Raw genomic sequence first — 25446 nt, forward strand, 5'->3', positions numbered from 1 at the left:
GAACAGCTGATGCTCTCATGCATGCTTCAGTGTTACTTGCCTCGATGCGAGCATAGAACTAATTTAGCTCGTCTGGTAGGCTTGTGTCACTGGGCAGCTCGTGGCTGCGCTTTATTACAGTAGTCTGTAATAGTTTTCAAGCCCTGCCACATCCGACGAGCGTCGGAGCCGGAGTAGTACGATTAAATCTTAGTCCTTGTAAATCTTAGTCCTGTATTGACGCTTTTCCTGTCTGATGGTTCGTCGGAGGGGATAGTTTCGATTTCTTATTAGTGTCCCGCTCCTTGAAAGCGGCAGCTCTGTCCTTTAGCTCGGTCCAGATTTTGCCTGTAATCCATGACTTCTGGCTGAGAAATGCATTTATGCATTCTAAGGCTACATAATGCAACTCTAATGATGGTTTGAAAAAAGTTGCATGAAAGGCATGAGCTCTGCTTTTTTTTTTTTGTGCATGACGCATACACATCCATCAGTCTCTCATTCACAATTTGACAAGGCCTTGATTTTGCCTGTAATTTCCCGGCGGCATCCCCTTTGTGTGGCCGTAATGCTACATGAAAAATTCCATGCCTTTTACGGCCAGTGGCCGTTGTGTCCTTGGGCTGAATATAATAATTACAATTCCCTTCTCCCGGCTGCATGCTTCGAAGCACCTCTCACTCACATGGCTCTCTCAGATATCTCAATTCTTATTAGCCAATGTCTGTCACGTGATCGGGTCCTTCTCACAGGCAATAAGTGAAGACAGACACATCGGAGCGCACATCCTTAACGAATTCCGAGGTGCATATTGAAGATATTGGATGAACTGTCCACATTTACTTTTCATCAGCCAACAAGATGAGTAGACCTAACGAACTGCAAAAGCACTAGCCTATGTAAATCTACTATCCCCCATAATACAACATTTTACTTTTTCTATTGGTCAACTTCTCCTTCTGTACGAGAAATAAATATTCCAAGCATAGTCGGGGACAGTTGTGGGATGCGATAGATCCCAAATGAACACGACCACTAGCATCAAATAACATTTTAAATGTGGCTGATGCAACAGATCGGAATGTTTAGCTTAAAATGTTGATGAACACATTATAAGCGTAGCAGTGCACACACGCCAGTAGGCTATAAGTGCAAATGTTCTAAAATGCAATCAATTTGCGGGAAAACAACATTCTCAAAAGAGAATGCAAAAGTAATTATGCATGCAATGGTTTATTATAAAGGTGCATTTTAATGGTGAAAATGATCTTCCCCAAACTTGAAACTCACGCACCGCCTACAGTATGTATGCCAGTCAGGCTCTACACCGGTTGTAAAGCGGATCAATGTGCTTAATTTTAAGAAGTTATTTGACCACTTTAGTTGTGGTTCCACCAAACAGTGGTGGAAAAAGTACCCAATTGTCATACTTGAATAAAGTAAAGATACCTTAATAGAAAATGAATCAGTAAGTCACCCAGTAAAATCCTATTTGAGTAAAAGTCTGAAAGTATTTGGTTTTAAAAATACTTAAGTATCAAAAGTAAATGTAATTGATAAAATATACTTTTAATATCAAAAGTTAAAGTCAAAGTCTAAATATTTAAAATTCATTATATTAAGCAAACCAGATGGCACCAATTTTTTATGGATAGCCAGTGGCACGCTCCAACACTCAGACATCATTTACAAACTAATCATGTGTTTAGTGAGTCCGCCAGATTAGACACAATAGAGATGACCAGGGATGTTCTCTTGATAAGTGTGTGAATTAGACCATTTTCCTGTCCTGCTAAGCATTCTTTTGGGTGTCAGGGAAAATATATTGGGTAAAAGTACCTAATTGTCTTTAGGAATGTAGAGAAGTAAAAGTAAAAGTTGTCAAAAATATAAATAGTGAAGTATAGATACTCAAAAAAATGACATAGTAGTACTTTTATGTGTTTTTATTTAAGTACTTTACACCACTGGATACAAACCTTATCAAAACATATAGGTCTATGGGCTAGGCTACATGAGGTGTGCAACTATGATTCTAAAAAAAATTCAAAAAAGGCGTGCGCTGTTTCTTGCCTTACTGCACACATGCTGGGCATCACTCACAAGTGAAAATATATCATTCACAAGTGATAGGCTAATTTTGTCACCCATCAGACTATTCTTGATTTAATCTTTAAATATACAAAATAATATATGTGCAAAATTAGTTTTGATTTAGAATGGACCATTATCATGCACCTGTCTCTAAAACAGCGGCAGGGGAAAAAAATACATGTAATCTATGCACTTAAATAGAGAGTGGAGAACGCGTTTCCCGTGGTTAATTTTCATGCCAGCCAGGTAGGCTATACTCCTGCTGTAAAGAGAAGCAATGTGCATAATATTAGGAAAGTTGAGAAATAAATATAGTAGGCCTAGCCTATAGAGAGCTGATGGGATCATCCTCTTTTTAATAGAGGCCATCAAAACTCTGTTTTCTCACGCAATTGCATAGCCTATATAAATATTGAACAACATGAGCAGATGGGGTCTTGTGAAGTTTTTGACTAATGACCATCAGCAACAGCAGAGCTTGGAGAAGCCTAGTTACTGTGACTAACCGGTCACATGGAATTTGACTGTGGTCATGACTCGTGACCGACGGTGTGGCAGTTATATGTTCTCTGTAACAGCCCTAATCACTTGTTGAAATTTTGCATCCCCATGTTGTCACATTTATTTCATGTGTTGTCACTTGTTATCACATTAACTAAACATTAAATCACGTGATCACACGATGTCTATGTAGGGTTCTTCAAAGAACCCCCTTGATATGGTTCTATCTAGAACTCTCTATGAAGGGTTCTGCCTAGAATTGTCTATGACGGTGTCACGTTCCTGACCTTATTTTCCTTTGTTTAGCTTTGTTTAGTTGGTCAGGACGTGAGCTGGGTGGGCAGTCTATGATATTTGTTTCTATGTTTAGGTTCATTGTTATTTAGCCTTATGTGGTTCTCAATCAGGGGCAGGTGTTTGACGTTTCCTCTGATTGAGAACCATATTAAGGTAGGCTGTTCACACCGTTTGTTTGTGGGTGATTGTCTTCCGTGTCAGTGTATGTACCACACGGGACTGTTTCGTTTGTCTAGTCTGTTCCTGTTCGTGCGTTCTTCGTGTTCTGTAAGTTCTCATGTTCAGGTCGGTCTACGTCGTTTATTGTTTTGTAATTTCTCAAGTGTGCTTCGTGTTCGTCTTGTTTAAATAAATTCATCATGTATTCCACACAAGCTGCGTTTTGGTCCGATCCATGCTCCTCCTCAGACGAGGAGGAGAACAACCGTTACAGAATCACCCACCAACCAAGGACCAAGCAGCGTGGGAGAAAGCAGCGGCAGAAATCCCAGGACTCCTGGACATGGGAGGAGATTTTGAACGGAGAAGGACCCTGGGCACAGGCTGGGGAATATCGCCGCCCCAAAGCTGAGCTGGAGGAAGCGAAAGCTGAGCGGCGGCGATATGAGAAGGCAGCACGACAGGTACGAGAGGCAGCCCCAGAATTTTTTTGGGGGGAGGCTAGAGAGGAGTGTGGCTAAGCCAGGTAGCAGACCTGAGCGCACTCCTCGTGCTTATCATAAGCAACGCGTTACTGGTCAGGCACCGTGTTATGCGGTTAAGCGCATGGTGTCGCCAGTGCGTGCCCATAGCCCGGTGCGCTATAGGGCAGCCCCCCGAAAGTGTCATGTGAGTGTGGGCATCCAGCCGGGGCGTATTGTGCCTGCTCAGCGCGTCTGGTCTCCGGTACGCAGTTTCGGTCCAGGGTATCCTGCGCCGGCTCTGCGTGCTGTGTCTCCGGGGCGCTGGGAGGGTGCAGTGCGTCCTATGCCTACGCTCCGCTCGTACCGGGCAAATGTGGGAGTGGTTCCTAAGGGAGAGGTGCGCGTAGTAGGCACTAGATCTCCAGTGCTCATCCACAGCCCGGTGCAACCTGTGCCTGCACTCTGGAGGGTCCGGGCTGGAGTAGTATTCCAGCCTGGGGGAGTGGTGCCAAGGCTGCGCACCAGAGCTCCAGTGCTCCCCCACAGCCCGGTCCTTCAGGTGCCTCCTCTTAACATCAAGCCTCCTGTAGGTCTCTCCAGCCTGGTGGGTCCTGTGGCAGCCCCACGCACCAGGCTGTCTCTCCGTCTCCTCCCTACAGGTGTGCCCGTCTGCCCAGAGCCGCCTGCACTGCCCGTCTGCCCAGAGCCGCCTGCACTGCCCGTCTGCCCAGAGCCGCCTGCGCTATCCGTCTGCCCAGCGCCGTCTGAACTGCCCGTCTGTCCCGAGCCGTCAGAGCTGCCCGTCTGTCCCGAGCTGCCCGTCTGTCCCGAGCTGCCCGTCTGTCCCGAGCCGCTAGAGCCGTCCGTCAGTCAGGAGCAGCCAGAGCCGTCCGCCAGACAGGAGCAGCCAGAGCCGTCCGCCAGACAGGAGCAGCCAGAGCCGTCCGCCAGACAGGAGCAGCCAGAGCCGTCCGCCAGACAGGAGCAGCCAGAGCCGTCCGCCAGACAGGAGCAGCCAGAGCCGTCCGCCAGACAGGAGCAGCCAGAGCCGTCCGCCAGACAGGAGCAGCCAGAGCCGTCATCCAGCCATGACCAGCCAGAGCCGTCATCCAGCCATGACCAGCCAGAGCCGTCATCCAGCCATGACCAGCCAGAGCCGTCATCCAGCCATGACCAGCCAGAGCCGTCTGCCAGTCCGGTGCTGCCCCTTAGTCCGGTGCTGCCCCTTAATCCAGGTGGGTTAATTTGGAGGGTGGCCATTGGGAGGAGGCTACGGAAGCGGGGATTGACTATGGTGGGGTGGGGACAACGTCCAGAGCCAGAGCCGCCACCGTGGACAGATGACCACCTAGACCCTCCCCTATAGGTTCAGTTTTGCGGCCGGAGTCCGCATCTTGGGGGGGGGGGGGGGGGGGGGGTACTGTCACGTTCCTGACCTTATTTTCCTTTGTTTAGCTTTGTTTAGTTGGTCAGGACGTGAGCTGGGTGGGCAGTCTATGTTATTTGTTTCTATGTTTAGGTTCATTGTTATTTAGCCTTATGTGGTTCTCAATCAGGGGCAGGTGTTTGACGTTTCCTCTGATTGAGAACCATATTAAGGTAGGCTGTTCACACCGTTTGTTTGTGGGTGATTGTCTTCCGTGTCAGTGTATGTACCACACGGGACTGTTTCGTTTGTCTAGTCTGTTCCTGTTCGTGCGTTCTTCGTGTTCTGTAAGTTCTCATGTTCAGGTCGGTCTACGTCGTTTATTGTTTTGTAATTTCTCAAGTGTGCTTCGTGTTCGTCTTGTTTAAATAAATTCATCATGTATTCCACACAAGCTGCGTTTTGGTCCGATCCATGCTCCTCCTCAGACGAGGAGGAGAACAACCGTTACAGACGGGTTCTACCGAGAACCCTTTTATCTTTTAGACGGTTCTTCCTAGAACCCTCTATGAACGGTTCCACCAGCCTTATTAGCCTTTAAAATTGTACTATTTATGACAATACATTACATATATCATCCTTTCTTTGAGGGCCTAGTAATACCCTAACACAGTGGTGTTAGGAATCTCCTAGTTTACAGGCCACATCCAGCCTGCAAGTCACATTATGCTGGCTTGCAAAGTGATGTGTAATTCCTATTGGAATCCAGCCAGAGTTTGGCTATCCAATTGTTTATCATCCGCAACCTGCATTCGAAATGACTGCCAGGGTAGGGAAGATAAGATCATTGAGATAGTCTCAGAACTCAAACTGGAACAACCATCTCAGTAACGGGTGCAATAAATCCAACAGATTGGATTAGTTTAGAACTGTATGTTATTTATCTTTGTTTAGCATAAAATGAATCATCCACGTATATTACAGTTAAACAAACAATTCAGAAAATATCCCTGCAATAGAGCATGCTGGGAAATATTACATATGGTTCTATGTATAACCCTTCTTGCCTTCCACAGAACCTTTCTTGCCTTCCAAAGAATAATCAACGCACCCTTTCTTCCAAAAAAAAACGGTTCTTAGGATGTTAAAGGTTCTAGGTAGAACCCTTTGCCTTACAAAGAATCTTGGTCTTCCAAAAAGTTTTTTTCTGATCAAAACGGTTCTTGGTAGAACCCTATCCCTCCGCAAAGAGCCTTTTTAGAACCCTTTTTTAAAAGAGTGTACTACTTTCCGCTGGACTGGCCAGATCAACATTACAACATTTTACAGAAAATCCACTCAAAAACTATTATTATATATATATTTTTATTATTCCACTGTTGATACAGTCCCAAAAGGTTTTGCATGTCAGCAGTCAAGTTATAAAGATATTGGACTTACAAAAAGCAAGGTGTCACCGTCTACATCATCATTGGTATTTTTTCCAACAGTAGACTAATGAAAGAATTACAAAAATATTGTTTTTGTGTGGATTTTCCCTTTAGGCAGACCTGAAGAGTGCAAATACTGATAAACTCCCATATCTGTTAGGAGAAATACTGCAGTGTATTCATCACAGAAGAAAGATTTGTGGCCCAATGCCATGAGAAAAGAGCAAACAGTGGAGCACAAACAACATTGTAAATACAACCTATATTTATCTGTTTATTTATTTTCCCTTTCATACTTCAACTCATTCCACATAGCCAATAATATAACATTTGAAATGTCTATATTCTTTAAAAACTTTTGTGAGTGTAATTTTTACTGATTGTTTATTTCCCTTTGGTTTGTTGTATATTCCATTTGAGTTAGCAAATGTAAACCTATGTTTCCCATGTATATAAAGCCCTTTGAATTGAATTGATAGACGGAGAGGTTGAGAGAGAAAAAAAGAGAAAAGCATAGGACTTTTTTGATGGTCTCTCCTCCGCTCTCTGGGTAACTACACCCTACATCTGTTCCTCACATGACATATTTTGGGCCACTCAGGCCCAAAATGGTATTGTACTGATGTTGTCTTATTGCACTGTAGCAGCTTGAAACACAAGCATTTCACTGACAGCTTACTCATTTACTTAGCTCTTGTCAATAGCTCTTATCAATTCACAAATTACAGTGCATGGAGAATGGTGTTATTGCTATAGGAAAAAGAAACGCGTAAAGGGCGTCATCGGGCGTAAAGTTAGTGGAATTATGAGGGAATTAAGTCAAGGCCAGAATAAGGCGTATCGGTAGACACAACTCCGCCACACCTTCATTTATTTGATCTCTACCCCAAACCAATAAAAGGCGAATATGTTATTCTCATGCTTAAATTCAAGGTCCGAATACACGAGAGAGAAAAGTGCATCAAAAAAACAGATAAAGTTCCATTTATTCACGCTTAACTCGGGTCGGAATTCCCCCCTAACTGAAACTTTTCTATGTACCTGGCCATTGCAAGTCCACAATATACTTTTTACTGAAACTTTTCTATGTACCTGGCCATTGCAAGTCCACAATATACTTTTTACTGAAACTTTTCTATGTACCTGGCCATTGCAAGTCCACAATATACTTTTTACTGAAACTTTTCTATGTACCTGACCATTGCAAGTCCACAATATACTTTTTACACCGAGTTGCTTCTTTCTATGTGAAGTCCTGTCCAATCAGAAAGCGTTCTTTCTATGCGATCCAGTCACTGAGCAGTTTCTCTCTTTACACTCCAATCACGAAGCAACAAAAAAAAGAAGCTGATTAGAACAAGAGCAATTACTATTGCGCAACAACAACACACAAAACCAGGCCAAACGATACTTCATAGGGTTGCAGTAATGAATGCAATCTCACCGTTATGGAGTACAGGGTTTCATATGCATAATGGGTGGGGGTGTTGAGGAGCCTATTTTGTTTTGTGGTTGAGGCATATTAATCATTATTAAGCCAGGTTCAAATGCTTTCCCAATACGCTGAGGTGATTTAACCTCATCTGGGGACAGTAAGTATATAACTGGACTGGGGCTTGTTGCTGCTGGCTGACTGCTGCTTTACATAATGAATCACTTACTCAATGTGGCTGTGTGTGCATGTGTGTACACGTGTGAGCGTATGCATTGCTGGACGCCTAGCGACTTCAGGGTTACCAGGAGGTGGAAGTGTTAGGATCAGCATTCAGTTGTTTACAGCCCTGCTCAAGGACATACACACAAGTGCATACACAGCAAAATCTCCAGTGTACAGGTCCACACTTTTGAGTGTTAAATGAACACTGTACTTAGTGTTGGAGCTGATAAACTAGTCAGTGTTAAGGAATTAATGAGGTATTACCTCACATAACTTTTTTAACACTTGGAAGTCTATGTAGTTTACATCAATGGTGTTGCGCAATAACACATCATAGTACTTCTTACCATTACACCAAGACATTCAGATCACTTGACAAGGTTATTCCGTGTTGGGTTATGGACATTACATTCATATTTACAAGTCTTTATTACCACATGCTTTTATGTCAGCATATATAAAAACATGCTATAACTTTCAGTAACATAACCAGATATCACTTAAACTGGTACAACACTTCGACTCACGGGTGCCCCCCCCCCCCCCCCCCCCCCCATTTTTATTTTTGCCACACCCCCACTAAGCCAAACCTCAATTACAATTGTCCAGCATGCCTTTTCAGTGAATTATAGAGTTACTGCCCATGACTACATTTGTTAGTCCATTCCTGTGGACTTCACCAAGTGAGTTCCGACTGTAGGAGAATGTTATCATTAAACTGTTTATGACTATACATTACATATATCATAAGGCTCACTTTGATGTACACGTTTTACCCTAACTCAGTGACATTAGGAACCTCCTGGTTTTACAGGCTACATCAGAGCTGCAAGTGTAAGTGTAACATTTCAGGTGTTGATTTGGGAGTGAAATTAACACGCAGTAGGGTAAAATAACACCAGTGTTGGTGTTAATAACCAGTGTTGAGTGTGAGAGTGTGATTGTGTCAGTTTTACTCTGTGGAAAGTTAAACATTCCCATCAAAACCCCACCCATCATTATCATATTTCCCAGCATGCTTTACAGCAGGGAGATATTTTTAGGATTGTTTTTAATATCTGTGTTTTTGCATTAATTGATTGATTAATCTTATGCTACACAAAGATATATAACATACATCCAATCAGTTACTTAGATTTATTGCACCCGTTAGTGAAACGGTTGTTCTAGTTTAAATAGTTTGGGTACTGTATTCTCTTTCATCAATCTGCCAAATTCTGACACTCATGCTTTTATTTATTTATTTGTTTTATTTCACCTTTATTTAACCAGGTAGGCAAGTTGAGAACAAGTTCTCATTTACAATTGCGACCTGGCCAAGATAAAGCAAAGCAATTCGACACGTACAACAACACGGAGTTACACATGGAGTAAAACAAACATACAGTCAATAATACAGTAGAAAAATAAGTCTACATACAATGTGAGCAAATGAGGTGAGATAAGGGAGGTAAAGGCAAAAAAAAGGCCATGGTGGCGAAGTAAATACAATATAGCAAGTAAAAACACTGGTAGATTTGCAGTGGAAGAATGTGCAAAGTAGAGACAGAAATAATGGGGTGCAAAGGAGCAAAATAAATAAATAAATACAGTAGGGGGGCTAAATTATTTTGGGCTAAATTATAGATGGGCTATGTACAGGTGCAGTAATCTGTGAGCTGCTCTGACAGCTGGTGCTTAAAGCTAGTGAGGGAGATAAGTGTTTCCAGTTTCAGAGATTTTTGCAGTTCGTTCCAGTCATTGGCAGCAGAGAACTGGAAGGAGAGGCGGCCAAAGGAAGAATTGGTTTTGGGGGTGACCAGAGAGATATACCTGCTGGAGCGCGTGCTACAGGTGGGTGCTGCTATGGTGACCAGCGAGGTGAGATAAGGGGGGACTTTATCTAGCAGGGTCTTGTAGATGACCTGGAGCCAGTGGGTTTGGCGACGAGTATGAAGCGAGGGCCAGCTAACAAGACCGTACAGGTCGCAGTGGTGGGTAGTATATGGGGCTTTGGTGACAAAACGGATGACACTGTGATAGACTGCATCCAATTTATTGAGTAGAGTATTGGAGGCTATTTTGTAAATGACATCGCCGATGTCGAGGATCAGTAGGACGGTCAGTTTTACAGGGGTATGTTTGGCAGCATGAGTGAAGGATGCTTTGTTGCGAAATAGGAAACCAATTCTAGATTTAACTTTGGATTGGAGATGTTTGATGTGAGTCTGGAAGGAGAGTTTACAGTCTAACCAGACACCTAGGTATTTGTAGTTGTCCACATATTCTAAGTCAGAACCGTCCAGAGTAGTGATGATGGATGGGCGGGCAGGTGCAGGCAGCAGTCGGTTGAAGAGCATGCATTTAGTTTTACTTGCGTTTAAGAGCATTTGGAGGCAATGGAAGGAGAGTTGTATGGCATTGAAGCTCGTCTGGAGGGTTGTTAACACAGTGTCCAAAGAAGGGCCAGATGTATACAGAATGGTGTCGTCTGCGTAGAGGTGGATCAGAGACTCACCAGCAGCAAGAGCGACATCATTGATGTATACAGAGAAGAGAGTCGGTCCAAGAATTGAACTCTGTGGCACCACCATAGAGACTGTCAGAGGCCCGGACAACAGGCCCTCCGATTTGACACACTGAACTCTATCAGAGAAGTAGTTGGTGAACCAGGCGAGGCAATCATTTGAGAAACCAAGGCTATCGAGTCTGCCGATGAGGATGTGGTGATTGACAGAGTCGAAAGCCTTGGCCAGGTCAATGAATACAGCTGCACAGTATTGTTTCTTATCGATGGCGGTTAAGATATCATTTAGGACCTTGAGTGTGGCTGAGGTGCACCCATGACCAGCTCTGAAACCAGATTGCATAGCGGGTAATAGTAATTCTGATTACAGGTTGTGGGTGAATAAAAGTGCCAGTTATTGGATGTTCTAACTCAGGCTGGATTCACACATCACTTTGCAAGCCAGTACAATTTCACTTGTAGGTCTGATGTGGTCTGTAAAACCAGACAATTCATTACACAACTGTGTTAGGTTAAAAGTTTTGTATCAAAGTAAGCCTTATGACATATGTAATGTATTGCCAAATAAAATCAATCCAATTTTAATAGTCACATACTGTACACGTGATTAGCAGGTGTTATAGCGTATGTAGCGAAATGTTTGTGCTTCTAGCTCCGACAGTGCAGTAATTTACAACAAATTACACAACATATACCCAGTACACACAAATCTAAGTAGGAATCAATTAAGACTATATACATATATGGACGAGCGATGCCAGAGCGGAACGGACTAAGAATAGTATAGAATATAGTATATGCATATGAGATGAGCAATGCAGTATATTTAAACATTACTAAGTGACTAAGATACCGTAGAATAGTATAGAATACATTATATACATATGAGATGAGTAATGCCAGATACGTAAACATTATTAAAGTGATTAGTGTTCCATTCCTTAAAGTGGCCAGTGATTTCTAGTCTATGCCTATAGGCAGCAGCCTCTAATGTGCTAGTGATGGCTGTTTAACAGTCTGATGGCCTTGAGATAGAACAGTTTATTTGATAACATTCGCCCCTTTCGGAACTCACTTGGTGAAGTCCACAGGACTTGAATGAATTCAACAACCATGTCTTTGTCACAAAAAAATACAGTCATGGGCGGAAACTCGATAATTCACTCAAAAGACATCCCGGAAAATTGTATTTGGGGTGTGGCTTAAGGGGGGCGTGTCTTAGTGAGGGTGTGGCAATTTTTTGGGGGGGGACACCTGTGAATGGAACTGTTGTACCAGTTTAAGTGGTATATGGTTGTGTTAATTAAGTATGAGCAAGTCTTTATAAATGCTTACATAAGAGTATGTGGAAACAATACTTGTAAATGTTAATTAATGTCCTTAACCTATCACTGAATAACCTTGTCAAGCGATATGAATGTCTTGGTGTAATGGTTAGAAGTACTATATGATATGTTATTGCATAACACAATTGATGTAAAACTTCATACTGTACACTTCCTAGTGTTAAAAAAGTTTTATGAGGTAACACTATATGAGTTCTCTAACACTGACTAGTTTAACAGCTTCAGCACTAAGCACAGTGTTAATTGAACTCTCAAAAGTGTGGACCCATATAGACACTGGCTCAGTGTTAAATTGAACACTGTCAGTGTTGATTTAACACTGGAGAATTTGCTGTGTGCAGAAATGTAATTACATCACTTTTGAAAGGAGCCATCGATCTTTCTCCCTTACAAACAGCCAGCAGTAGGGGTTAGGTTGTGTGTAGGTTGCAATTTCTGATGGCACGCATCCAAACATATTTCAAAGAAACCTTTTTATATTGTAAATAAGTGGACAAACCGAATTTACCAGCGACACTCTGACTGTGGGGATAGGAGAGTAGGATTTCCAATTAGAGAGACACTGTTCTGTTCAAGCACCATTACAACAACAAACATGGCCCACTCCCAGACCCATCTCAGGTACCAGGCGATAAAGGTCCTGCCACGAGACCCCCACGGACCCGTCGTAACAGAAAATTCTAATTAACAAGAGAATGTTTGGTAATTAAACATCCAGATGAATGAGTAATTTTTTCATGACTTGTTTTTGATTCAGTGTTTGTTATGTCCCCTAGTTTACTGAAGTAGAATGTCCTGATTAATATGGGTAGTTCCTGTGAATTGGTGGAGCTGCACAGGTGTGAATTACTGTCCTTGGTGTGTGTGAATGTTGGAAATGTGAGAAATGAGACAACCAAGAGACAGGGTTTATTTTCTTCATTTCCATTTAATTGAAACCAAATTAAATAAACCAAACACCCAATTGTTTTGATGTTGATAAAAAAAAGGCCTGTGTTGGATCGGGCTGGCGCATGCAGGGTAATTACGGGCAGAGCAGAGCAGCGTGAGCTGTGAGGTCTTCGTGACACAAACCAACAGATCAGCCTGATATTTCCCTATTACCCCGGACTCTACGCCACGCCAACCCTGTCACTCGCCCCTTGGCCCACAATCCATCATGCCCAATGGGATCGGCCTCCTCTCCCACCAGGAGGCCTCCTCTCCCACCTCTCCCACCAGAAGCTATAGGCTCCCAAGTGGCGCAGCGGTCTAAGGCACTGCATCTCAGTGCAAGAGGCATCACTACAGTCCCTGGTTAGAATCCAGGCTGTATCACATCTAACTGTGATTGGGAGTCCCATAGAGTGGTGCACAATTGGCCCAGCGTTGTCCGGGTTTGGCCGGGGTAGGCAGTCATTGTAAATAAGAATTTGTTCTTAACTGACTTGCCTAGTTAAATAAAGATTCAATAAATAAAATATAGGAGGAAGGGCTCATTGTAATGGCTTGAATGGAAGGAATGGAATGGGATCAAACATATGGAAACCACATGTTTGATTCCATTCCAATGAGCCCATCTTCTTATAGCTCTTCCCACCAGCCCCCATTGCCCCCTCCCTCCCAAAGACGCGCCCCCACAGAACCTATCACCGGCTGACTCCTGAAATTAATTGCGTTTCTCAATAAACAAGGCTTCCTATTAAGAGGTTGATAACTGGCTATAAGCCCATAGCAATAGGGGTGATAGGGGAGGCGCGTTGATAAATGGGTGCTGCGTGACCCCACGCCTCTCAATGCCCTTGCAGGTTGGGAGGGAAATGTGAGAGAGAAAGAAAGCGAGAGAGAGAGAGAGAGAGAGAGCGAGAGAGAGAGAGCGAGAGAGAGAGAGAGGAAAATACATCATATTCATCAAAAGTTGATGATGCAAACGACAAAGCCTTGAGTGTAACCAGCACAGTCCCCTTGGTTATTTAATTAAACACTTGACTTATTTCAGCTCTGCTAAGCTAAACATTATTAAACAAAATAAAACTGATCTGTAAAGGCTTGAAAACCAATGGGATAGGGTTAAATAATTAGCTTGAAAACACCAGTCAGATGCAGTAGCGGTGCTTAGGTAAAATCAATGGAGAAAAAAAAGCCATATTACAACATATTTGTTGTGATAATTGCGTTGTTTGCTTTATAACCTGTTAGTTCATATGCCTTGTGACCGTGATATATAGGCCTTAGGCCGAGACACAGTGGCAGAATAAATTCAACCACACCTTTGTTTCATCACAAAACCGGAGAGCAACCTCTGTCCGGTGAAGTTCACAAAGCATATTGCATGTAACAAGCAGTTACATGACCTGCAGGAAGGTCAAGAGAGTTTATGTTTCCGAAATGTTCAGACTACCAAACAACTATTGATTTAGAACCACAGAGAGTTATCGCAAGTTGCAAAGAAAACAGGAGCTGCCTCCACTATTCCAGCAACCTTTCAACATCATCAAATCACCTTAGTCTCATACAATTTTTTAAATATATATATTTTTTATTTCACCTTTATTTAACCAGATGGGGCAGTTGAGAACAAGTTCTCATTTACAACTGCGACCTGGCCAAGATAAAGCAAAGCAGTGCGAAACAAACAACAACACAGAGTTACACATGGAATAAACAAACGTACAGTCAATAACACAATAGAAAAAGTTTATATAAAGTGTGTGCAAATGGTGTGAGGAGGTAAGGCAAAAAATATGCCATAGTAGCGAAGTAATTACAATTTAGCAGATTAACACTGGAGTGATAAATGAGCAGATGATGATGTGCAAGTAGAAATACTGGTGTGCAAAAGAGCAAAAAAGTTAATAAAAACAATATGGGGATGAGGTAGGTAGATTGGATGGGCTATTTACAGATGGGCTGTGTACAGCTGCAGCGATCGGTAAGCTGCTCAGATAGCTGACAACTAAACGATACCAAAAACAAGTTAGTCCAATCAAAGTAAGCTAAATATGATGTGGCTGTCCATGTGCATTCGTGCAAGTAGAAAAAACATGTTGACTCACCCTACTTGAAGAGAAACGCCAATGCCATCCTCCTCTCTTTCATGTTGACGAAATGGTCTATGACTGTCATACATTACACGCTTACATTTTTTGTTGTCCTAGACTATCTGGATAAAATTCTTACTCGCTAGCCTAACTTCCTTTCATGGGCAATGTTAGCTTGTTAATATTAGCCTTCTACATCTAGCTACATATTGAACTTCCAGGGGAACAATGTATTTTATGGTCGGATCAGAATCGCCTTTATAATCATTGGTCTGTACAGAGAATTAAGTAAAACCACAAGTCCAAATCCCTATCTCCATCCATGGTTAATTTAGGAAAGGGACTATTTTAGATAGCTAGCTAGCCACCAGAGGACAAAAACACAACGAGATGCAACAATTCAAGTTGTTTCTATCGATGACGTATTTCTCTGTGATAGGAGTGAAGCCAAACTAGCTTCCCTGACACTTTTTTTTGGTGCGCCAGGACCATTCACAGCTGAGCTCATTCAGTTTAGCTCAACGCTGATTGGCTATTATTTTATACTTTTTTTTATCAAGGGAGGCCAAATGCTCTCTGGCTTCCCTTGCATTCAATGCTACTGGCTGCAACAATGTCTCTTTATGACCAGACCGCATCAGATACATGGCCTGCACATACAGAGACAGAGGGGCGCTGTTTCGCTCACTCTGATGCTTTCTCTGGTGAGATACATTCAGCCTCTTGCAAATTGAAAGAACATCATGAAATCACAGAGACGAAAGAGTCACAAATGACTAAGTCATAAATCACGGAGGTCGTCGCACTAGAGTAAAATTGGCCAATGCAGTGTCTCCACACTCTCAGTTTTTGATGTTAAAGGTATTTCTTTATAGTACTGTACCAACCTTACCTGTCAAACCAACCAGGACAGACAAGGTGACCGAGCTTATTTTCCAGAACCAGCCAACTCTCTGCGGGTTATACAGGGAAGAGGAGGAAGCATACCTAACTACCGCTGTGAAACCACAGAGTATGAAGAATCCAGGACAGAATAAATATCAAAACAACCAAGCAACCTCCAAGGTCAGTGTTCTAATACTCTTTACTCTGGACAATATCTGTGAAAGGTCACCATCATATTGGCCTATCAGATCTTTAAAGCTGGCTCTTTTTTCAAAAGGATCCTTCCTCAGCTTTCAGCCCAGCCTCAGAGGTTTTGCTGGATGAATGACACTCCGTCATAATTCTCTCTTCTCCTTATCACAACCAGCTTAACCCTACGACCTTGTTGGGAAAGTATTTACACCCCCTGACTTTTTACACATTTTTTGGTGTTACAGCCTGAATTTGATATAGATTCCATTTAGATGTTGTGTCATTGGCCTACACACAATACCCCATAATGTCCAAAGTGGTATTATGTTTTTAGAAATGTTTACAAATTGATTAACAATGAAAATCTGAAATGTCTAGAGTCAATAAAGTATTCATCCCTTTGTTATGGGAAGCCTAAATAAGTTCATGAGTAAACATTTGCTTAACAAGTCACATAATAAGTTGCATGGACTCACTCTGTGTGCAATAATAGTGTTTCACATGATTTTTGGATGATCTTGGTACCCCACACATACAATTATCTGTAAGGTTCCTCAGTCGAGTAATGAATTTCAAACACAGATTCAACCACAAAGACCAGGGATGTTTTCCAATGCCTCGCAAAGAAGGGCACCTATTGGTAGATGGGTCAAAGACGAGATGAGTAAATTTGGTGTCTGAAGGCCATTCATTTAACATAAAAAATATGTATAAATATAATATTAAATCACTCAACTCTTACCCTTCTTTTGACCAAGAAATATTTGTGTTACAAACTATTAAATTAAGGGAGTTATTGAGCTGTGTCAAAATGTCCTTCCGTGTAACTGTCCGGGTTAAAATTCTAATTACAAAAATATAATTGAACACCCATGGCATAATTGTGTTAGTGTTTACAGCAATATATAGAATAATGGGAGACATAATGTATCTAAAAAATATTTGAAAACTTGAATAACTTTTGTCCGGACTTTTGCACTTCATCAATGTCATTCAGTATGTTTGAGTTGTACCCGTGACACATAAAATATGTGGTATTCAAAATAAAATAATGCTATTTTTTGGATAGTTATATTTTTGCCAGTCTAAGCATGGATATATTTCTGCCAGTCTAAGAATGGATTATGAAAACACTTAGTGTTATACTGAATGACATTTTACTAGGGTACATTCATATGAATCACAATAAAAATTAATTATTGGCATTATTGTCACGATCGTCATAATAACTGGACCAAAGCGCAGCGTGATCTGGGTTCCACATCTTTATTTACTATGTGTAACTCAAAGCAAAACAAAACAATAAACGAACAAACGAAACGTGAAGAAAATGCAGTGCACACATGCACTACACAAAAACAAGATCCCACAAAGCACAAAGTGGAAATGGCTGCCTAAATTTGATCCCCAATCAGAGACAACGATAAACAGCTGCCTCTGATTGGGACCATACAAGGCCAACATAGAAATATAATTACCTAGATGACCCACCCTAGTCACACCCCGACCTAACCAACATAGAGAATAAAAAGCTCTCTATGGTCAGGGCATGACAATTATTGAATACAACTAATATAAGGGGATTGGTGACACTCCAATGAACATAATAAAGCCTTTTAGGGAATTTTAATTGTTTTGTTTTTTTGCTACTTTGAAAACCTTATACGCCTTTGACCCAAATGCGAGAAAGAAAAAGAAATTCAGGCATTCACACCCGATCACTACAAAGATACAGGTGTTCTTCCTAACTCAGTTGTCGGAGAGGAAGGAAACCGCTCAGGGATTTCAACACGATGCCAATGGTGAATTTAAAACAGTTACAGAGTTTAATGGCTGTGATAGGAGAAATCTGAGGATAGATCAACAACATTGTAGTTACTCCTCAATACTAATGTAATTGACAGAGTGAAAAGAAGGAAGCCTGAACAGAATAAAAATATTCCAAAACATGCATCCTGTTTGCAACAAGGCACTAACATGCAGACCAAACGGGCTCTGCGCGTGCATCCGCATGTTGATTTTGTCTATCCCCACCAGACAGGTTCATGACACGCAGATTAAAATACCAAAACCAACTGTTAGCCAATTATATTAATTTGGGGACAGGTCGAAACACACATGAAACATTCATGGACATTTAGCGAGCTTTCTGTTGCTAGCTAATTTGTCCTGGGAGATAAACATTGGGTTGATATTTTACCTGAAATGCATACAGAATGGTCCTTTTTTTTTGCTGGATCTTTGTAGAATTCTGACCCATTTTGAGTCACACAAAACCGTGTGTTCTCTACTCAGACAATTAATCCACAGATAAAAGGGGAGACAGTTCATTTTTAGTTTGTTTTCTTTGATTAACCTCTTAAGAGGTTAAACCTCTTAACCTCACCCATGTGAGTTAGTATGCTCCTAAGGTTAATCTCTCCTTGTTCAGTCTTCTTCTTTTTTCTATGGTGGTTGGCAACCAACTTTAAGGTGCATTCAGCTACCAACTGGACATGAGTGTGGACCTCGTTCATCTTTCAATCACCCATGTGGGTTAGTATGCTCCTAAAACTAATGAGTAGATGGGACATGCATTATATTTTAGGACCTGGCTACACACACACCTGTTGACGCGTGTGAGCAGTTTGGATTAAATTATTGAATAATATGTATGTGCACATTTATTTCGCAACGCTCGCGCATGCTACGCCACCGTTTTGTTAGCATGTAAAGTAATTACTGCAAAACATGTGACAAAGCAATTAACCTTTTTCCATGAATAAGTGTATTTTGGGGAAAATCCAAAACAACACATTACAGAGTACAACTCTACATATTTTCAAGCATAGTGGTGGCTGCATCATGTTATGGGTATGCTTGTAATTGTTAAGGACTAGGGAGTTTTTTAGGATAAAAAAAATGGAAGGCAGCTAAACACAGGCAAAATCTTAGAGGAAATCCTAGAGGAAAACTGTCTTTCCATCAGACACTGGGAGATGAATTCACCTTTCAGCAGGACAATAACCTAAAACCCAAGGCAAAATCTACATTGGAGTTGCTTACCAAGAAGACAGTGACTGTTCCTGAGTTACAATTGTGGCTTAAATCTGCTTGAAAATCTAGGGCAAGACCTGAAAATGGTTGTCCAGATCAACAACCGATTTGACAGAGCTTGAAGAATTTTGAAAAGAATAATGGGCAAATGTTGCACAATCCAGGTGTGGAAAGCTCTTAGAGACTTACCCAGAAAGTCTCACAGCTGTAATCACTACCAAAGGTGCTTCTACAAAGTATTGACTCAGGGCTGTGAATACGTACAGTACCAGTCGAAAGTTTGGACACACCTACTCATGTAAGTGTTTCTCTTTATTTGTACTATTTTCCACACTGTAGAATAATAGTGAAGAAGTCAACACTATGAAATAACACATATGGAATCATGTAGTAAACAAAAATGTGTTAAACAAATCAAAATATATTTTATATTTGTCACGCCCTGATGTGTTTCACCTGTCTTTGTGCTTGTCTCCACCCCCTCCAGGTGTCGCCATCTCCCCATTATCCCCTGTGTATTTATACCTGTGGTTCCCTGTTTGTCTGTTGCCAGTTCGTTTTGTTTCGTCAAGCCTACCACCGTTTTCCCCTCTGCTCCTGTCTCTCTATTTGCCTGTCTCTCTATTTGCCTTCCGTTCTGTACCTTTGCCCCACTACTCTGGATTACCAGAGTACGCCCTGATGTGTTTCACCTGTCTTTGTGCTTGTCTCCACCCCCTCCAGGTGTCGCCATCTTCCCCATTATCCCCTGTGTATTTATACCTGTGTTCCCTGTGTGTCTGTTGCCAGTTCGTTTTGTTTTGTCAAGCCTACCAGCGTTTTCCCCTCTGCTCCTGTCTCTCTATTTGTTCCTGTTTCCTAGTTTTCCCGGTGTTGACCTTTCTGACTGCCCTGACCCTGAGCCTGCCTTCCGTTCTGTACCTTTGCCCCACTACTCTGGATTACCGACCTCTGCCTAACCTGACCCTGAGCACGCCTGCTGTTCTGGTGCTTTACACCCTCACTGGATTATTGACCCTTGCCTGCCTTGACCTGTCATTTGCCTGCCCCTGTTGTAATAAACATTGTTACTTTGACAGTCTGCATTTGGGTCTTACCTTAAATGTGATAATATTTTAGATTCTTCAAAGTAGCCACCTTTTACCTTGATGACAGCTTTGCACACTCTTGGCATTCTCTCAACCAGCGTCACCTGGAATACTTTCCCAACAGTCTATGTATGTATATAGGTGTATGAATTTTATATATACCTCAAATGCAACCCGTACTAAGACTATGTAATTTGTATATAAACAAAGCCTATCAAAATGAATATGATCGAATTCCACAAAGATAATGATTAACAAACAATTATTATGAGTTTAGCTGACTGATATCAAGAAATGGTCATGAGAATTGAATATCAATGCAAGTAGCCTATTGTAGGGTGAACGCATTCCATAATACAAGCGGTGAAATCTGTAACGGCAGCCTTCCCTCTCTTCACGAGAAGAGAGGGTGTAACAGGGATCGGACCAAGACGCAGCGTAGTTTGTGCTCAACATATTTAATTACGAAAATACTGTGAACACTAAACAAATACAAAATAAGAAATGTGGCAAACCGATACAGTCCTAGCTGGTGCAGAGAAAACACAAAGACAGGAAACAACCACCCACAAAATCCCACCACAAAACAAGCCACCTATATATGATTCCCAATCAGAGACAACACAAAACATCTGCCTCTGATTGAGAACCATATTAGGCCAAACATAGAAACAAACAAACTAGACACACAACATAGATTGCCCACCCAGCTCACGTCCTGACCAACACTAAAACAAGCACAACACACAAGAACTATGGTCAGAACATGACAGTACCCCCCTTCCGAGGTGCGGACTTCGAACGCACCCCCTAAAACTAAAGGGGAGGGTTTGGGTGGGCATCTGTCCGCGGTGGCGGCTCCGGCGCAGGACGAGGCCACCACTCCACCATTGTCTTTGTCCCCCTCCTTAGCGTCCTTTGAGTGGCGACCCTCGCCCCCGACCTTGGCCTAGGAATCTTCACCAAGGTCCCCACTAGATTGAGGAGACAGCTCAGGACAGAGAGGTAGCTCAGGACAGAGAGGTAGCTCAGGACAGAGAGGTAGCTCAGGACAGAGAGGTAGCTCAGGACAGAGAGGCAGCTCAGGACAGAGGGGCAGCTCAGGACAGAGGGGCAGCTCCGGACTGAGGGCAGCTCATGACTGGAGGGCAGCTCATGACTGGAGGGCAGCTCATGACTAGAGGGCAGCTCATGGCTGGAAGGCAGCTCATGACTGGCAGGCAGCTCATGACTGGCGGGCGGCTCTGGCGGCTCCTGACTGGCGGGTGGCTCTGGCGGCTCCGGACTGGCGGGCGGCTCTGGCGGCTCCTGACTGGCGGGCGGCTCTAGCGGCTCCTGACTGGCGGGCGGCTCTGGCGGCTCCTGACTGGCGGGCGGCTCTGGCGGCTCCTGACTGGCGGGCGGCTCTGACGGCTCCTGACTGGCGGGCGGCTCTGACGGCTCCTGACTGGCGGGCGGCTCTGACGGCTCCTGACTGACGGACAGCTCTGGAGGCTCCTGACTGACGGACGGCTCTGGCGGCTCCTGACTGACGGACGGCTCTGACGGCTCGGGACAGACGGGCGGCTCCGACGGCTCGGGACAGACGGGCGGCTCTGACGGCTCGGGACAGACAGGCGGCTCTGACGGCTCGGGATAGACGGGCGGCTCTGACGGCTCCGGACAGACGGGCGGCTCTGACGGCTCGGGACAGACGGGCGGCTCTGACGGCTCGGGACAGACGGGCGGCTCTGACGGCTCGGGACAGACGTGCGGCTCAGATGGCGCTGGGCAGGCAGGCAGCTCAGATGGCGCTGGGCAGGCAGGCAGCTCAGACGGCGCTGGGCAGACGGGCAGCTCAGACGGCGCTGGGCAGACGGCCGACTCTGACCTGCTGAGGCGCACAGTAGGCCTGGTGCGTGGTGCCGGAACTGGTGGTACCGGACTGGAGACACGCACCTCAAGGCTAGTGCGGGGAGCAGGAACAGGGCACACTGGACTCTCGAGGCGCACTATAGGCCTGGTGCGTGGTACCGGCACTGGTGGTACCGGGCTGAGGGCACGCACCTCAGGGCGAGTGCGGGGAGAAGGAACAGTGCGTACAGGGCTCTGGAGACGCACAGGAGGCTTGGTGCGTGGTGCCGGAACTGGAGGTACTGGGCTGGAGGCACGCACCATAGGGAGAGTGCGTGGAGGAGGAACAGAGTTCTGGAGACGCACAGGAAGCCTGGTGCGTGGTGTAGGCACTGGTGGTACTGGGCTGGGGCGGGAAGGTGGCGCCGGATATACCGGACCGTGAAGGTGTACAGGAGCTCTTAAGCACCGAGCCTGCCCAACCTTACCTGGTTTAATGCTCCCCGTAGCCAGGCCAGTGCGGCGAGGTGGAATAGCCCGCACTGGGCTGTGCTGGCGAACCGGGGACACCATACGTAAGGCTGGTGCCATGTACACCGGCCCGAGCAGACGCACTGGAGACCAGATGTGTTGAGCCGGCTTCATGGCACCTGGCTCGATGCCCACTCTAGCCCGGCCAATACGTGGAGCTGGAATGTACCGCACCGGGCTAAGCACACGTACAGGAGACACCGTGCGCTCTTCCGCATAACACGGTGTCTGCCCGTACTCCCGCTCTCCACGGTAAGCATGGGAAGTGGGCGCAGGTTTCCTACCTGACCTCGCCACACTACCCTTTAGCCTCCCCCCAAGAATTTTTGGGGGTTTCTTCTCGGGCTTCCTGGCCAGCCGTGTTCCCTCATAACACCGGTTCCACTTCTCAGCTGCTTTCGCTCTCCTAGCTGCCTCCACCTGTTCCCATGGAAGGCGATCCTTACCAGCCAGGATCTCCTCCCATGTGTAGCAACCCTTTCCGTCCAACACGTCCTCCCAAGTCCATTTCTCCTGGTCCCGCTGCTGCTGCTGCTGCCACTGCTGCCCGTTGCTACGCTGCTTGGTCCGAGTTTGGTGGGTGGTTCTGTAACGGCAGCCTTCCCTCTCTTCACGAGAAGAGAGGGTGTAACAGGGATCGGACCAAGACGCAGCGTAGTTTGTGCTCAGCATATTTAATTACGAAAATACTGTGAACACTAAACAAATACAAAATAACAAATGTGGCAAACCGATACAGTCCTAGCTGGTGCAGAGAAAACACAAAGACAGGAAACAACCACCCACAAAATCCCAACACAAAACAAGCCACCTATATATGATTCCCAATCAGAGACAACACAAAACATCTGCCTCTGATTGAGAACCATATTAGGCCAAACATAGAAACAGACAAACTAGACACACAACATAGAATGCCCACCCAGCTCACGTCCTGACCAACACTAAAACAAGCACAACACACAAGAACTATGGTCAGAACGTGACAAAATCCTAAGTTACAAGGCATTACTAGCATTAACCAAGTATTACTCTAGGCATAACATTGTTCTTGTTGCAAGAAAAAGCGTGAACAAAACAGGCCTACTCAGGCCATGGGCCTAGTAGCCTAGTCACTTTACCCTGCCTTCATGTACATACAATATCTTCCATAAAGTATCTTGTACCGCTGCACGTTTATCTGGTACTGGTACTCCCTGTATATTACTTCATTCTTCTGTATTTTATTTTATTCCTTTCGTGTTAGTTACTATTTTTTATAATTATATATATATTTTTTTTTACTCTGCATCGTTGGGAAAGGGCTCGGAAGCAAGCATTTCACTGAAAGGTGCTACACCAGTTGTATTCGGGGGATGTGATAAATACAATTGATTTGATTGGAAGAGGAGCATTTGCACACTACATTTTCCTCAGCCCGAAAGCAGGGCAAAAGAGAGAACAATGTTTTTTTCATGACATCTAAACCCATCTGAAGGTGTGACTTTAAAAAAAGAAACAGATCACCACTGACCAATCAATCCATACCAAGTTACATTAACTTAGCCCGACCTTCCCACGGAATTGGGGGATTGGTGAGCTAATGCAGCATTGCTGACAAACACAAAATAATACCTGCCTACAGTGTTGATAAGAGTCAGGTCGGGGGCTGGGCCTCCATTACACAGGCACCTTGTAAAGGCGGCTGCATGCTTCCCAGCCGAAACAGTTTGGAAGAGTTTGTGCATATATTACGATGACATTTTGTGACGTTTTAGTTCATTTTGGACTTGGGGGGTATACAAAAAAAATGCTGGATGCAAGCCGAAGTCTATGCCCCTTCGTCGGTGATTGGTGAATAGCAGGGATTGTTCAATAAAGTATTTGTTGTCATTCAATGAAACGACTCATTTTCATGCACAATTTTTCATGAAGAAATACTGCACCAAACATCTTAGTTAGATAAAATTTGCGCAACTACGATCTCCTCGGCAAAAACATCCAAATTAATGACATATTTCTTGAGTTATCGTAGGTTAATTTGAACTATTTTGAAGAAGTGTATAGTGGCTACGTCATCTCAAAATAGAGAAACAGTACTATTGCCATTTTTTTCTTGTTTTTCAAGCTCAGGTCTTTAAAGGGAGCATGCGACAGCATGAAGGCAGTCTCTAACCCTCTCCTCTGGGATGTGATGATGTCAAATCATATCACCTATAGAGATATTTCCATGACGTTATGATGTCCTCGTTGTCTTGAAAGACACGGGAATCCTGGATGAAATTATAGGTCAACTAGTCATCCTCTATCTGCTTGTTGTGCCCTTTCCTTCATAAGGGTGACAAACTCATTTGTTACAGATTAATGTTGTCTTGCTGTTAATTCACCATGAAACCAAACCCATATTGCACTGAATCATTTTCCTACAGTATATACCCTTATTTACTGGAAATCTGATAGTGCGGCCAAGGATTTAAATTCAGTTGGTCTTACTGTAAAGAAGTGACATTATAAAATATGGTTCAGATTATACATTTTGTTATAAAAGTTATTGGGCTGGCTGTAAACCAAACAAAGCAGACCACAGCAGACATATCTAAGAAGGGCCATTTATTTTTTTACGAGTCCTAATGCTGTAAACGTTTCAGAGAGCATCAGAGAATTTATCTTGTTATTACAGTAGAACCTTAATTCAAAGCGTTCATTTTGAAGCTCATTCCCTGTTGGAATTACATAGGATTTTCATGAGCTGCCCTCTCTGACACCGCTGATAAATAAAAAGATCCACAGGCCTATTGCATCTGACCCAACTAACCAACGGAGCACAAGATGGAGAGGATTTAATGTACCTTCTCAGACCCTAGGTCAGTGGACAGAATGATGTTGTCAGAGGACTAATACACTAACACAACAGAGGAATTAAAGAGATAAATCTCTGATCCGAACCTGTCCATGAGAATTAACGATGCTCCCAGCCTCACCCCTCACCCATTAAAATACTGGTCTTTATAATAGCAGTCTATGTGATGAAAAAGGGGCCTTCGGTCACCGATAATATCCTTTCACTGGGTGCTGAGTACTAT

Source organism: Salvelinus namaycush, chromosome 26 (genome assembly GCF_016432855.1).
Source record: "Salvelinus namaycush isolate Seneca chromosome 26, SaNama_1.0, whole genome shotgun sequence".
NCBI classification, from domain to species: Eukaryota; Metazoa; Chordata; class Actinopteri; order Salmoniformes; family Salmonidae; genus Salvelinus; species Salvelinus namaycush.